The sequence below is a fragment of the Schistocerca gregaria genome, chromosome 7, assembly GCF_023897955.1.
Source record: "Schistocerca gregaria isolate iqSchGreg1 chromosome 7, iqSchGreg1.2, whole genome shotgun sequence".
NCBI classification, from domain to species: Eukaryota; Metazoa; Arthropoda; class Insecta; order Orthoptera; family Acrididae; genus Schistocerca; species Schistocerca gregaria.
Window position 1 is genome coordinate 320,510,161 of NC_064926.1, and position 13,558 is coordinate 320,523,718.

Sequence of the window (13,558 nt, forward strand, 5' to 3'; positions counted from 1 at the left end):
ATACATGGAAGCGTAATAATAACATATATACATGTCGGATAATTTTTAAGGTTTGACATGTGATGCACAGTTTCACAGTGCTTCCCTTGATAACGGCCACGCGGCCAATATAGTAGTAGTGGGTTCTGAATAAACAATTTTAAGAAGACGACTACGGTGTCGTTTTAAATATACTCCAGCAAAATACGTTTTCTTACTGCTAATGTGATTAAAACTTCTTAATTAACATCATCTCATGACTCGTAGACTTTGTTGTGGTAACCCAGGCCCTCAGAAGTGAAAGAGCATTGTGCTGAACCATTAAGAGGTAGATTTTAAGAATGTTCACGGTATGATAGTAATAATACAACGAATACAAAAAAATATGTAACGTATACAAAAAAAAGTACAACTGTGGAACGTCCGGTTTTTAGATTTGCGTTGGGAAGTTTTACCAACTTTGTATCAGCTACTCGTTCGTTCTGGAGTGATTAATAAATAAAATTAAAGTACGAAGTTTGATTATGTACTTATAACTTTTGTAAGTAGGCTTTCGTGTGAAAGGTGACGTCCATCGTGAAGTATGTATCTTATCAGGTTTCTAGCATATCCGTGACGTTTGCCCATTAGTCAAACAAACCTGTGAAGTGAGCTCGAGTAACGAGTGGATGGGCAAATATCTATTAGGAACATTACGTATGTAGACTGTGGACAGTTGGAAATGTGGGCCTCACGGGAAGAGTGCAAGGGCTAAGTTCCTGCAGTCGCGCTATTCATCTGTGTCCTCGGTGTCTAAGATGGATAGAGCGTCTGCCATATAAGCAGGAGATCCCGGGTTCGAGTGCCGGTTGGGGCACACATTCTCAACTGTCCCCATCACAGTATGTCAACAACACCTGTCGGCAGTTGCGGGTTTCAATTAATTATCAAACCTGTGAAGCTTTATTTGAAAACGAAATCAGGATATGTACTTTCTCTTTTCTGACCCCATTTTAGGTTTCTGTGTCGTCCATCTGCTTGTGGGCTTTACAGCGGAACAATACTGACAGGGGATCATTATTTTTGTGGTCACTAAGTGTCATGGAAACTTATAAACTATCCAACCTAACGGAAACAAGAGATAAATCTCATCACAGTCAGTGTCTTCGCGTTCGTCCTGCATATCACGTCCTGGTATTACTGTCAATTACATGCGCCCGTCCAGCCCTGTACTTCGAATGCAGAACCTGGTGTCTTGATGAAGATTTCCTCCTAGCACAGTGACAGTAAATAGGTTTGGTGTCCTGCATTCTTGAGGTGACACTGTAATGAAAGTTACTGGCGATTGAGTTAAGGTTGACAAAATTCATGGTGAACCTTCAGCAGTCCTTTATATTTCACAATTCGTTTTGCTACTAGTATCGGTCAAATTACCAATCAAGCGTAAGGTGGCATTTGCTTCATAACGATCGTTTGAACGAAACTAGTAGCAAAGAAAATTGTGTAAAATAAAGAACAGCTGAAGCTTAACCATGAATTTTAACAATTATTTGGCGGCTGAATATCCCAACCTGAAGACAGACATAAATGAGCTAAGGTTTTCGACCTACGTTAAGAGAAATCCAATTTTAAAGTTCAGGGATGCCGACAGCTTTTCTTAAACCGAATGAATTAACATTCAGAGCCATAAGTGCAGACTATAGTAGCTTTCCTAGTAGACGTACACAGTAAAGATCCTATATCCACGTTACCTGTACGTTGGATACCTATCGGGCCTTACATCATTTCGATTGCTTTGTTTACTCACGTAATTTGTGTCTTACTAGGTTCCCCTCGATACTGGAAGCGTCGAACCTTCTAGAAACTGTGGAAATATAAAGCGATGTGTAAACAACGGAACATTACTATGAAACGAGCGCTCTTCAGCACGCATTCATCTCCCCTGTATACACAATCTCTGCTCCATTGTGCGCGGAGTCGCGGTACCTTGATATATTTACATTCTTGGCGAACAAATAAGATCTCATCCTTGCAGCATTGCCTACACCGGAACGCTAAACGGGAGCGTACCATTTATGTCCCATGTTCGATTCCTACAAATACAGCCAGAAACAATGCGTTCGGCTCTCTCACTGTTGGCACGCCGAAGGCACAAGAAGGGCTTTGTCTGCATTGCATCCAGTTAAAGTTAGAAAAATAATGTACCGAAAAGAAATTTAATGTTGTGTGTGATTCTCAGTATTGTGTATGGTCTGTTACTATGGAGGGTAATTACTATGGTGATTGTCAATGAAATCAGAATTTAGATATGAGAGAATGCTAATAGATGAAAGTTTTCTATATCTCACTCGATTACTTACATCATCTCAGCTAAAGTTAATGTCCCTAATTACTTTACGAGGTATGGAAGTGAATGCTCCCATCGCCTGTAACGTCACGGCATTAAAGTCCATGGCCGACATAAAAGTTTTCTGGGTATGGTACCGCGTCATAATGTAAAAAACTACTGCTGCTGGAGAAAAACCAACGTTTCGGCCACGGTTTCAGCGGCCTTCTTCTCGGTCTAGTGATAAGACCAGCAGCAGTAGTTTCTTACATCATGACGCGGCACCATACCCTAAAGTTTTATGTCGACTGACTCTGGCCGCGGAAGCCTACGCAGTTATAAAGTTCGTGGCATTGATAGCCCTTATATGTGGCTAGAATCCCTATGGATCGTCCCTTCTATCATGAACCATTCTACAGGACATGCGTGTATTCAGTGCCGGCTAAACTGTTACGTCTCGAACCTCAGTTCCCATGCTAGTCCTGCTTAGAGAGAAATCTTACGAGTGCTTGTAAGTAGGAGATAGTGTAAGTAGCCTGTTTATATGTTTGTATGTTGGCAGCGTTTCAGACTGCATTAATATCACTGACAGCGCTGTCAGACAGCGCTGGATGTCACATGAATAACGTAAAATCTGCTAAATACATTGTTTGTTCTGCATCAAAATCTTACCTTTGCTAACCACTTGCTTACTAGTTGTTAGAGCCTACAGTAGGCAGAATCTTTTTATTTAGCTGGCTGTAGTTGCCGATTTCTGTATTTCCTGTAGTTTATGTCATGTAGATTTTCTGTGAGGTAAGTGACTTACGAAATGTATGTGTTGTTGTTAGGATTTCTTTTAATACAGGGCCATTCTTTTGTGTTAATTATTTGCAGTCATACTCCGTTCCTTTTGTATAATGTGGGTAATAAATGAATAGAATAAGTTTGAAGTGCATTTGTAAGGGAAAATTGTGAAGGTCAGTGTAATGATAAAACAAGTAAAGATACAGTACGGTCAGCTGTACTCAGAAATTTTATCTCGTGGTAAAGAGCTCAATTTCATTCAGCAGTTTCAGACCTTAAGTAAAGAAGTTTCACCTGTCGACGCTTATCTGAGGATACATCACTGGAATGTAATGATTTTCTTGTAGTTTGAATAATTGTTTATTGTTTATTGTTAGCGAGTAATCGTATATATGGAATTTCCTTGATGGTTATAGTCTCTTATTGTTGTACTGTATTGTAATGAGCAAAGCAGTTGCGTTATGCATTTCTATTTGCACTAGTATCTCGCAGTCGCTTTTACAATTAATTAGATATTTATTATTTTCCGTGCTACTTTGGTGCGCGCTCTCACTTTTTCTTTCCGAATCGTTTGTTTGGGTGTTATCGTGTGAAATACATATCGCAAGACTTTAAAAAATCTGAGGAATGGCAGAGGAGACGAGTTAGATTATTAGCACCATTTAGTAACGAGTTGACGAATGTTGAAGACAGTAATTTGGTAACTGTGCGTAGGGACATGGACCAGGTAGTAAGCAACGGTGTAGGAAGTGAAACATTCAGTGAACCGGGAACGTTTGTCGATCGATCGTTCGGTAACAGTTTGCCTCAGGAATGCGAAATAACAGAACCAAATCTTGCAAATACCGTAGATTCAGGTTTTGTGTCATTACCCTTTTCTGAATTAAGTCGAGACTCACTCTCCGCTTTTCAAAATACGAATATTGCCGACGCAAATGCACTGCCGAAAATCACAATGGAACATGTTTCAATCGCTAATGCATTGTTATTGTAATCAATTCAATAAAAAGATAAAAATCAGGAACAAACACAGCAAGAAATGCAACTCTACGTACAAAATCAGGAGTTAATAGACCAAAAGTTAGACACAATAGTACAAAATCAAGAACGAATACTGCACCAATTGATAGAATTGTGATATAGATAAATAGTTGTTGTAAGGCTTAGATTGTAAAATCTGCACCAACAGCTCCAAAAATTAGACACAATTGAACTAACAAATGAAGATTTAACCCCTGAAACACTAGAAATCGAATCCAAATATCAAAAGATTTCTGAAGATGTAAAAACACAATTTGTGACCATTTTCAGCCTAATTTTTCACGACACAAAAACGCATTACAGAATCATGAAGCAGCCATAAAAGAATTGCAGGTCATTGTTCACGAAAATCACGACGCCTTGCAGTCTGAAACTGACTCAGTTGCATCTACCGATATGGTCACGCAACTCGTACAAAATCAGGAAAACTGAAAGGACACAATAGATACTCTAAAACTAGGTTCAGGAAAACACACGGAGGAAGTCAGCACATTATCGGAAAAAGTAGTCGAACTTTCGCATCAACTAACTAATTTATCTACGAAGGTAGATGATGATCTGAATGAAAATCAGATACCATGATGACACAAAAGTCACAAGGCAACAAAACATGGTATTTCGGAGATTTTGAAAGGAATCCGCAAGATGCGCCGAATCTTGAGATGGAACCACCGACACTATGTAAGAATGACCGATTTGCGACTCGGCGTCACGATGTCTTTGGCTGGAAGCTCATCATCACTAGGCGCTCAGTCCGGAACCGCGCGACTGCTACGGTCTCAGGTTCGAATCCTGCCTCGGGCATGGATGTGTTTGATGTCCTTAGGTTGGTTAGGTTTAAGTAGTTCTAAGCTCTAGGGGACTGATGACCACAGATGTTAAGTCCCATAGTGCTCAGAGCCATTTGAACCATTTTTTTCTTCATCACTACGCGTAAATTTAAAACATTCAAGAATTCTAGTAACGATTATCATCCACAAGCTTGGATTCATCATTTTTCTTACTGTTTGTCTCTTAATTGGCCATTAGAGCACACAAAAAATATTTAACAAAAGAATATACCACATTCCTCGTGTAAATCCGTTTACTGAGAAATAATTTGTTTTCTGACTTAGTCGTCGCTATAAAATTCCTCACTTCACGTTACTTTTACGCTTTGTCACATTTAGCATGCACCGATGGTTTGAAGTAATTATCTAGTCAGGAACCTATGGAACATATTAAGACAGTAATTTTATGAGTTCACTTTTATAGGGAACAGACGACACAGTTCATTGTGTGTACATTTTTGCTTGTTGGTTGCGCAATTAAATCACTACTATACCACTCACATTCTTGGAACATATACTGATAATGAAGTTTACTGCAACATTTTGATTTGCTTGAAAAAGATATTTTTATTGAAGTACTTTCTGAGAGGTCACAGATCACACAGTATTTGACTTGTATGACAGCTACACGATTATATTACGACGATACTTATGAGGGTTACAATCTTCATTATTGCTTTTACGCTGCATCTGTTTAGCGTCTGCACAGTTTTTCTATGTTTTTCTGGAAAGTGAAACACGTTTTGGTAATGACTTTTTTGGCATAGCTACAATGAGACAGTTATTTCTGTAACACAACAACACGTTACAGTATGGTACTTTCAAGGTCTCCCCAATGAACGTGATAACTACGACATTTATAAGTGTAGCACTTTATTTTGGAATATGACAAGGTAAGTTCATTGATTTTTGGACAGCTTTGCTTATGAACGACGATAATTACGACACTTGGCAGATTTTTACCCTTAAGCAATGACAGAAATTTTGTTAACAGCAAGAAGCGAAGTTTGGCGCTACAGGACATGCATTTATGTGATTACTATTTGTACATGAAGCACTTTTATATTATTCGTGAAATTCAATGATACAGAGAACGTTTTCTGTGATACATTTCATTCTGCAGTTTTAATCTGTAACATCTGAGCTGTAATTTCATTATCCCTCATGGGGGTACGCCCACTTTGTGTACCATGCGGTTGGCAAGCGCAAGGAGCCCTAGCTAATATGGTATTTGCTTATACAGTTTTATACATCGGTACATATTTCTCTAACACAGAACTACACAACTATATAGACACACCCAAAGAGAAAAATGAATATTTTTGCTACGTCACTGACACATGTCTATGTAACTGCATAGTTGGATTAATTTGCATTTAAGAAATGGTACTATGTCTGGATTTTGGAAACTGTTCACATTTACTTTAGGAACTATTGTGATACTGCGAGAGCTTTGAGTGATATATATTGTATGGGATCATGATTTTTGAAGTACATTTGAGGTCGACGACACTACTGAAACGGAGAGAGAGAATTTTATTTAAGGTTTTGAGATTATTAGAGGATTCTACGAAGATTCTGAGATTTGATCGATGTGTTATGATGATATTATTATGATGACGATGTATATTATTATGTTGAGATATGTTTACGATTAATAAGGCGATGCTATATGAAGAATGTTACTATGCTACAATTTTGTTATGATGAAGTATTGAAGCAGTAACAACATAAATGTATATGAATGATGAGTAGAGGTTAGGGACCCTGGTTTGTTGAATAGAATGTTGCAAACCAAGAGATGTACTTTAAGAGTTATGAAATATGAGTATATAAGTGAATGTGAGTACCGCAATGCCTACAGAAATTTTTGGACTCTGTTATTCATTAGATTTGGTTTCTATACACTTCTCCTGTAATTTTCTACCTGTGAAATGTTTTATTTCTATCAAACTGCGATTGTAGCTGAAACTGTTGTCGTTAATTTCGGTAAAGAGTATATGTGCCCTTGACATAATGCTCTGCTACGCCTCGCTATGTGCTAGCCACTTGTCAACCTTAATGGTGTCGCTTCAGCTACTTTTAACCTCACTGCAATGATGCAAGGCCTCACACAACTGTAGAAAAGAGAGGATGTTGACCTCGCTATTGACATTTTTTTGCAGAACACTACAAGCACTACACACTATTATTTGGAAACATGTGATCACGCTTTGGAGTTTTTACTTTGTGCTACTTACTGAAATGCTTATGAATTGATGAGAAATGTTCTTACTTCTACACACCTGATTATGAAAAGTGTCTCTTTATAAGAGTTGCGAGAATTTCTACTGACTTATGAAATGTCACATGGCTATTAAATGATGTTCTTACGCTTTTCTTTCTACACATATGCTTATTTTACTTGATATGTGATTGTTAGGTGCCCTAAAGCATTGCATTTATAAAATAAAACTTAATGATTATGTGAACACTTTCTGTCAACAGATTCATTAAATAATAATTTTATGATCCACATTCTTAAAAAAGAGTAATTCGAAAGAAAAGAACAATAAGAAGGAGAAGGGACTAGTAACAGGAACTGCACATGTAATTTTCTTTTCAAGGACTTGGTAATTTTTTGGTAGAATAAGTTGTTGTGGTGCACCACATCAGTGTTAAGATGTGACACAGAATCATTGCATTTCACATGGGAGTTTTGATGATCACAGATGCGCACATGCTATTATAAGTTTACTCATATTAATTCCGTCATCTGCATTGCTATCTTAACTGTAATATTTTTTCTGCTTGTGTTTTGTTATGTTTAGATGTAAGTTATTGCATATGTTCATGCTATTTGTCAGCTGAGTCCTTCTGAATTGTACTTTGTATTACTGTGAGAAGCAAGTTTTAACACTGATTTTTTTCTGTTTTCTACATATTGCCTTATATTAGATGTAATGTTGCATTTGTTTTTGATAATTTAGATATGTCGGTGGCTGCCTGGCCAAACTGCATTTTTGTCATTTTTGTTTGTGTTAATTGTTTTGTGCTGCTGCATTGGCTTGTCCTTTAGTATCTGAGCTCAGTAAATTTAAGTTAGCTTAAGAGGGGGTTTGCTATATAAGAAAATGAGTTGTGATTAGTTGGGAAGAAATGGATTAAGAAGGTAGTGTATAAGGAAAAGTTCTGTCCAAAGAGTATTTCATAATGAGGAACAATTATTTTGAAGGAGGAAATGAACAGATATAGGGTATAGTGACAACAGGTTTAGGTTGGATTTTCTTGGAAATGAATGATGAGGCAAGAAGCATATGAAAGTATAAATACAAATAGTATGCTTGGACAGGATTTTTTTTTCTATCAGAACAAATGTTTGAATAAGAAGAGAGATCTGTGGGAATTAAATGAAGTTTTGGGTTGAAATGAAGTAGCTTTGGCTGAAAGTTACAGAGTCATCAGCATGAAGGACATTACTGAAAAGAGAAAAATGGAACAGAGGTATAAAATGCTCATCACAAGTACTACAGTGTTAAATTTTACATGTGAAAACAGATCCTGTCCTTTCATTTTGTGTTATTCCGATATGTTTTTGTGTGTACCCTTGTGTGTCTGTGTTCTTCCCATCTCTGTGTGTTTACCTGATAAAACAAATTTGGTAGAGTTTTTTCTTCTAATACTAAGTTGCATTGATGAGGAATACTGTTTTCCTCAAATCTAATCTGTGTTCATACCACATGCTTTACTTTATGAAAACGTTCAGAGATTATTTATTCTGTTATGTTTACTTTTAATGCTCTGCCAGTCGGTGTGGCCGAGCGGTTCTAGGCGCTACAGTCTGGAACTGCGCCACCACTATGGTCGCAGGTTCGAATCCTTCCTCTGGCATGGATGTGGGTGATGTCCTTAGGTTAGTTAGGTTTAAGTAGTTCTAAGTTCTAGGGGACTGATGACCTTAGAAGTTAAATCCCATAGTGCACAGAGCCATCTGAACCTTTTTTTTTAATGCTCACACGTCAAGTTAAAGTTTCTATGGATATTCTCATTTTTCATTTATTTACATATGTCATAATTCCTCTAATACTCGTATATATGCTTATTTCTACTCTTTTTGTAAAGCCTGTGTTACTACTAATGTTATTTGTATTATCACGTTGTCTACTGTAATTATGTTTTCTTTACATTTGTAGTTGTATTTTAATGCTGTAAAATTGTAATTGTACAGACACCAGTTCTCCAAGTTAAGTAAATAGTAGGGATTCATTTTACTGCACACATTTCTCTGTTGGTCATCCTGTATGCAGCAATATCAGAGACTATATGACTGTGTTAGTGCTTGCATATATGTTGATAATTAAGCAATGGACTGATTAACAGCATTGCTGGTTCTAAGGATATTGCCAAAAGACATTAGCGACTGCACAAGTGGTGGTTCATGGACTTGCTACATTATACGCAAGACTCTTCAATTGTGATTGTGCATCCTTACAGTAGCAATGGATGTCTGCTGGCCATCTCTACAAGGAATACAAAGAGTCTGCTTCGTTGGTGGTCTATTAACACCAAAATGTATACAGGGACTACAGTGGGTCTGCACATTTGGTGTCCCACTACTGACTTAATCTCTACAAGGACTGCAGTGGGTCTGCACCTTTGCTGGCCCATTACTGCCATAATCTCTACAAGGAATACTGTGGGTCTGCTCTCTGGTGACCTGCCAATTCTACCATTATTCTTCAAGACTTCGACTGACTCTGCTGTGGGACCTCTCTGCTGTTGTTGCCCATTACCAATCTTCTTAACGGAAATCTTCATATCAAGAATCAGCACTGGGTCTCCATATGAAGGACAACACTACTTCTTCAAGACTGCATGGTGGTCCACTACTTACGTGTTCATTTCCTTTCAATGCTCAAATTTTGTGCATAAAACTGTCATAGACTTCTCTTCTGATGAATGATTAGGACTGTCTGTAGGGACTGTGAAGACAATTTTGCTATATTGACCAACAGTATATTACTAATTGTGAGCACCTGATCTATTTGATATTTGTAATAAAAAAATTTAACAAATTGGTATTGGTCACTGCCCAAAACACTTTGTAAAATTTTTTTAGAGGAGCAGTTGGCTATGTAAGTAGCCTGGTTATATGTCTGTATGTTGGCAGTGCTTTAGACAGTATAAATATCACAACGCTGTGCGCCCCCTCCAAGAGACTCTGTGGCTGGAAGGAGCCGCAGTAAGAAGTTAATAGTTAGCAGTGATGGAGGTGGGCAGTGTTTGCGAGCGGACGGTTTGGAAGAGTGTCTGTCATGGAGACTTAGTGTTGGTTGGGAATGTATTGTACAATGATGATTGATGTATCTGCTAATGTTTGAAAAATGGAATTATTGATGATTATATAACTTCTGGAACTGTATGTCACATGTATAAGGTAAAATCTGCTAAATACATTGTATTCTCTACGACAAAATCTTTCCTATGCTAGTCACTTGCCTACTAGTAGTTAGAGTCTACAGTAGCTAGAATCTTTTAATCTAGCTGGCTGTAGTTGCTGCTTGCTGTATTTGCTGTAGTTTGTGTCATGAAGATTTTCTGTGAGCTAAGTGACTTAAGAAATGTATGTGTTGTTGTTAGGATTTCTTTTAATTCAGGGCCATTCTCTTGTGTTAATTATCTGCAGTCACACTGCGTTCCGTTTGTATACTGTGGGTAATAAATGAATAATAAGTTTGAAGTGTATTTGTCCGGGAAAATTGTGTAGGTCAGTGTAATGATAAAACAAGTAAAGAGACAGTACGTTCAGTGGCACTCGTGGTAAAGACAAAGAAGTTTCACTCGATTGCATTCAGCAGTTTCAGACCTTAAATAATGAAGTTTCAGTAGTTCGGTATGCACTGAAGTGCAGGCACTGGACACGCATTGTGTCTACAAGGCGATATAATGTTCATCCTGTTACCAGAGCCGTAAACAATCGCACTGATAGTTGAATGTGAACCTGTCTGTATCAAAGATTCAAACTGTCACACAGCATTGATGTCGGTCCGTCGGCTTCCACTACCCAGTGTTCTCCAGTCTTCCATGAAAAACGCAAAGAAGCGCTTCTTGCGTGCCCTGCATGGTCGTTTAACGTGTTACCTACTGAACATTTCTGGTATATGGTTAAGTGGTAAACTGTTTGTCAGAGCTTTCAGAAGTCTGATATAAAAAACTGGATTTCTCCTGCCCCACACTCAGTCTCTCTTAGATTTGTTGCCAGATGTTTTGAGCTTCTGACTGCAGCACGTGTGGTCTTCACAGTATTCTGAATTCTCAAGACCAGAGGTTATGTATACGTCGTCAGATAATACGAAATTTCAGGTCACCTACTGTGTGGAAACCTTCGCTGGCTCTACTATTTGCTTTGTTTTACTATTACTCCTTTAACAACTAATATATGAGATAAAATATGTTGCTACGAAAAGAGCCCCGAAAAACCTTTTAGTGATGCTGTGCTTTCTTTGGATCATTAATTTTCAACAAAACAAAATAGATTATATTCTTATTGTTATGGATCTGGCTTCCTATTATAGGAACATTTTTTCGTTACTGTAACTCGCCATAAAGTTCAACATATCTTCCGGACTTTATAGTTATTGAGAAGGTCACTGAAAATTATTTCGTTATCAATACTGATGTTACAGTACGCAATGTTTGTTCAACATCAAAATTTTGCAGTGGGTTTTTGTTAACAGTAAAACACCAATAAGTACCACGACTAACACGAGAACATGAGACTATTGTCACATAAAAAGATGTTTTTACTATAAGGTTTGCCAGACCAGAACTACTCACAGCAAGATTTCTTTTATGTTATGAAGGCAAATTATCTTTTTGCACTGTTAATAATATATTATCAGCAACCCGCGTCAACCTGTAAAACACATCATAAAATCTGCTGCTCTGCTCTGCAATTCCGAAAGCTGAAAGAAATAATTTTAGTTCACTATTACCTGCCCGCTTCTTTGCGGTATGATCAGTTTCATTTAATGCCGTGACAGCGGCTCGTTCGTTCGTAGCGCAGCTCTGCACCACGAATAATATTTAAATAACTGAAAATATCTTAAAGGTATGGGATAAAATGCAAGGCAAGCTTATTACAAATCATAATGCAAGTTTTCACTAAGTAACTCTATTCACAACATTTAAACAGATTAAATTATTACACACCTTTCCAAATCAATGTCTAATGGTGTCCATCTCACAATCTTGACAAAAGAATGCTACGCAAGCGTACAATATAACGTCACTGGCCCTTCCTACTCACGTAACTCCAAGAAGACAGCAGAGAAATTAATGTTCGGTTTTTAGTATTTATAGTAGTCAGATATTCTCATCTTTGTTTGATATTTAATAAGTATCGTCTGTGGCGGTTTCAGTACTCGCCGACATAGATGTTATTTTTAAAACATCTGTACATAATTCTATACAAGAACAAATTATGACACATAATGCTTTCTCTTTATTACATAAAGTTCACACAATCGTTGTCCACGCAATTACAATCATCCAGTTAAATTATTCTTTTCTCCTTTTCTTTTTACCACGTATAATATGTCTTTTGCTAAGAGACGTTACAAAACCTAAAACGAAAAAATGCAGTAGTGGCCATATGTTACGACCGCAAGTAAAGTGAGCCAAAATCAGTAGCAACGAAAAGTTCTAGAAAGTTCTGAGCTATGATTTTGCTGCGCACGGCTCATCCAAGGTCCAAACCCACGCGGCCGTCGGCACCAGCGCTGCTTGTGCGTTTCTGCCGAGGCAGGAAGCACCGCGTCGAAGTCCGTAGCGCAGTACTACCGTGAGGCTCTCGAACAGCCGCGACTAACAGCCTTAAGTCTACATCTACCTCTATACTACGCAAACCAACTTGCGGTGTGTGGCGGAGGGTGCTTCATGTACCAGTGTTACTTCTCCCCTTTCTGTTGCAGTCCCGAGAAGAACGGTCGCCGGAAAGTCTTCGTGTGGGCTCCAATCTCGCTGCCTTAATCTTGACGGTATTTTCGCGAGATATATGTGGGAGGAAGCAATAAATTTGTTGACTCTTCTTGGAAGGTACACTCTCAGAATATTGGATCATATTGTGATGCAGGACGCCTGTCTTGCAGCGTCTGCCACTGGATCTATTTGCTCATCCCTATAACGGTTTCGTGCTTGCTAAATAAATCTATGACTAAACAAGCTGCTGTTCTTCGAGTCTTCTCTACTTCTTTTATTCGTCCTATCGCGCACGGATACTATATTGTGGATCAATATTCCAGTACTTGTCCAGAGAATATTTTGTAAGCTACATCCTTTGCTGATGGACTATATTTCCTGTGGATTCTCCCAATGAATCTGTCTGGCATCTGCCTTAACCGCAAAAAATTTTATGTCATCATTCCGATTCAAATCGCTCCGTACGAATACTCCTAGATATTTTATGTAAGTAATTGCTTCCAGTGATTGTTTTGCAATCGTGTGATCACAGAACAAAGTACCTTTATGACTGTATGTTAACGACACGTTACATTTGTTTATGTTGAGGTTCAATTGCCACTACAGCCCCAATTGTTAATCCTCTGCAAGTCTTGGTGCATTCCGTTACAATTTTCTA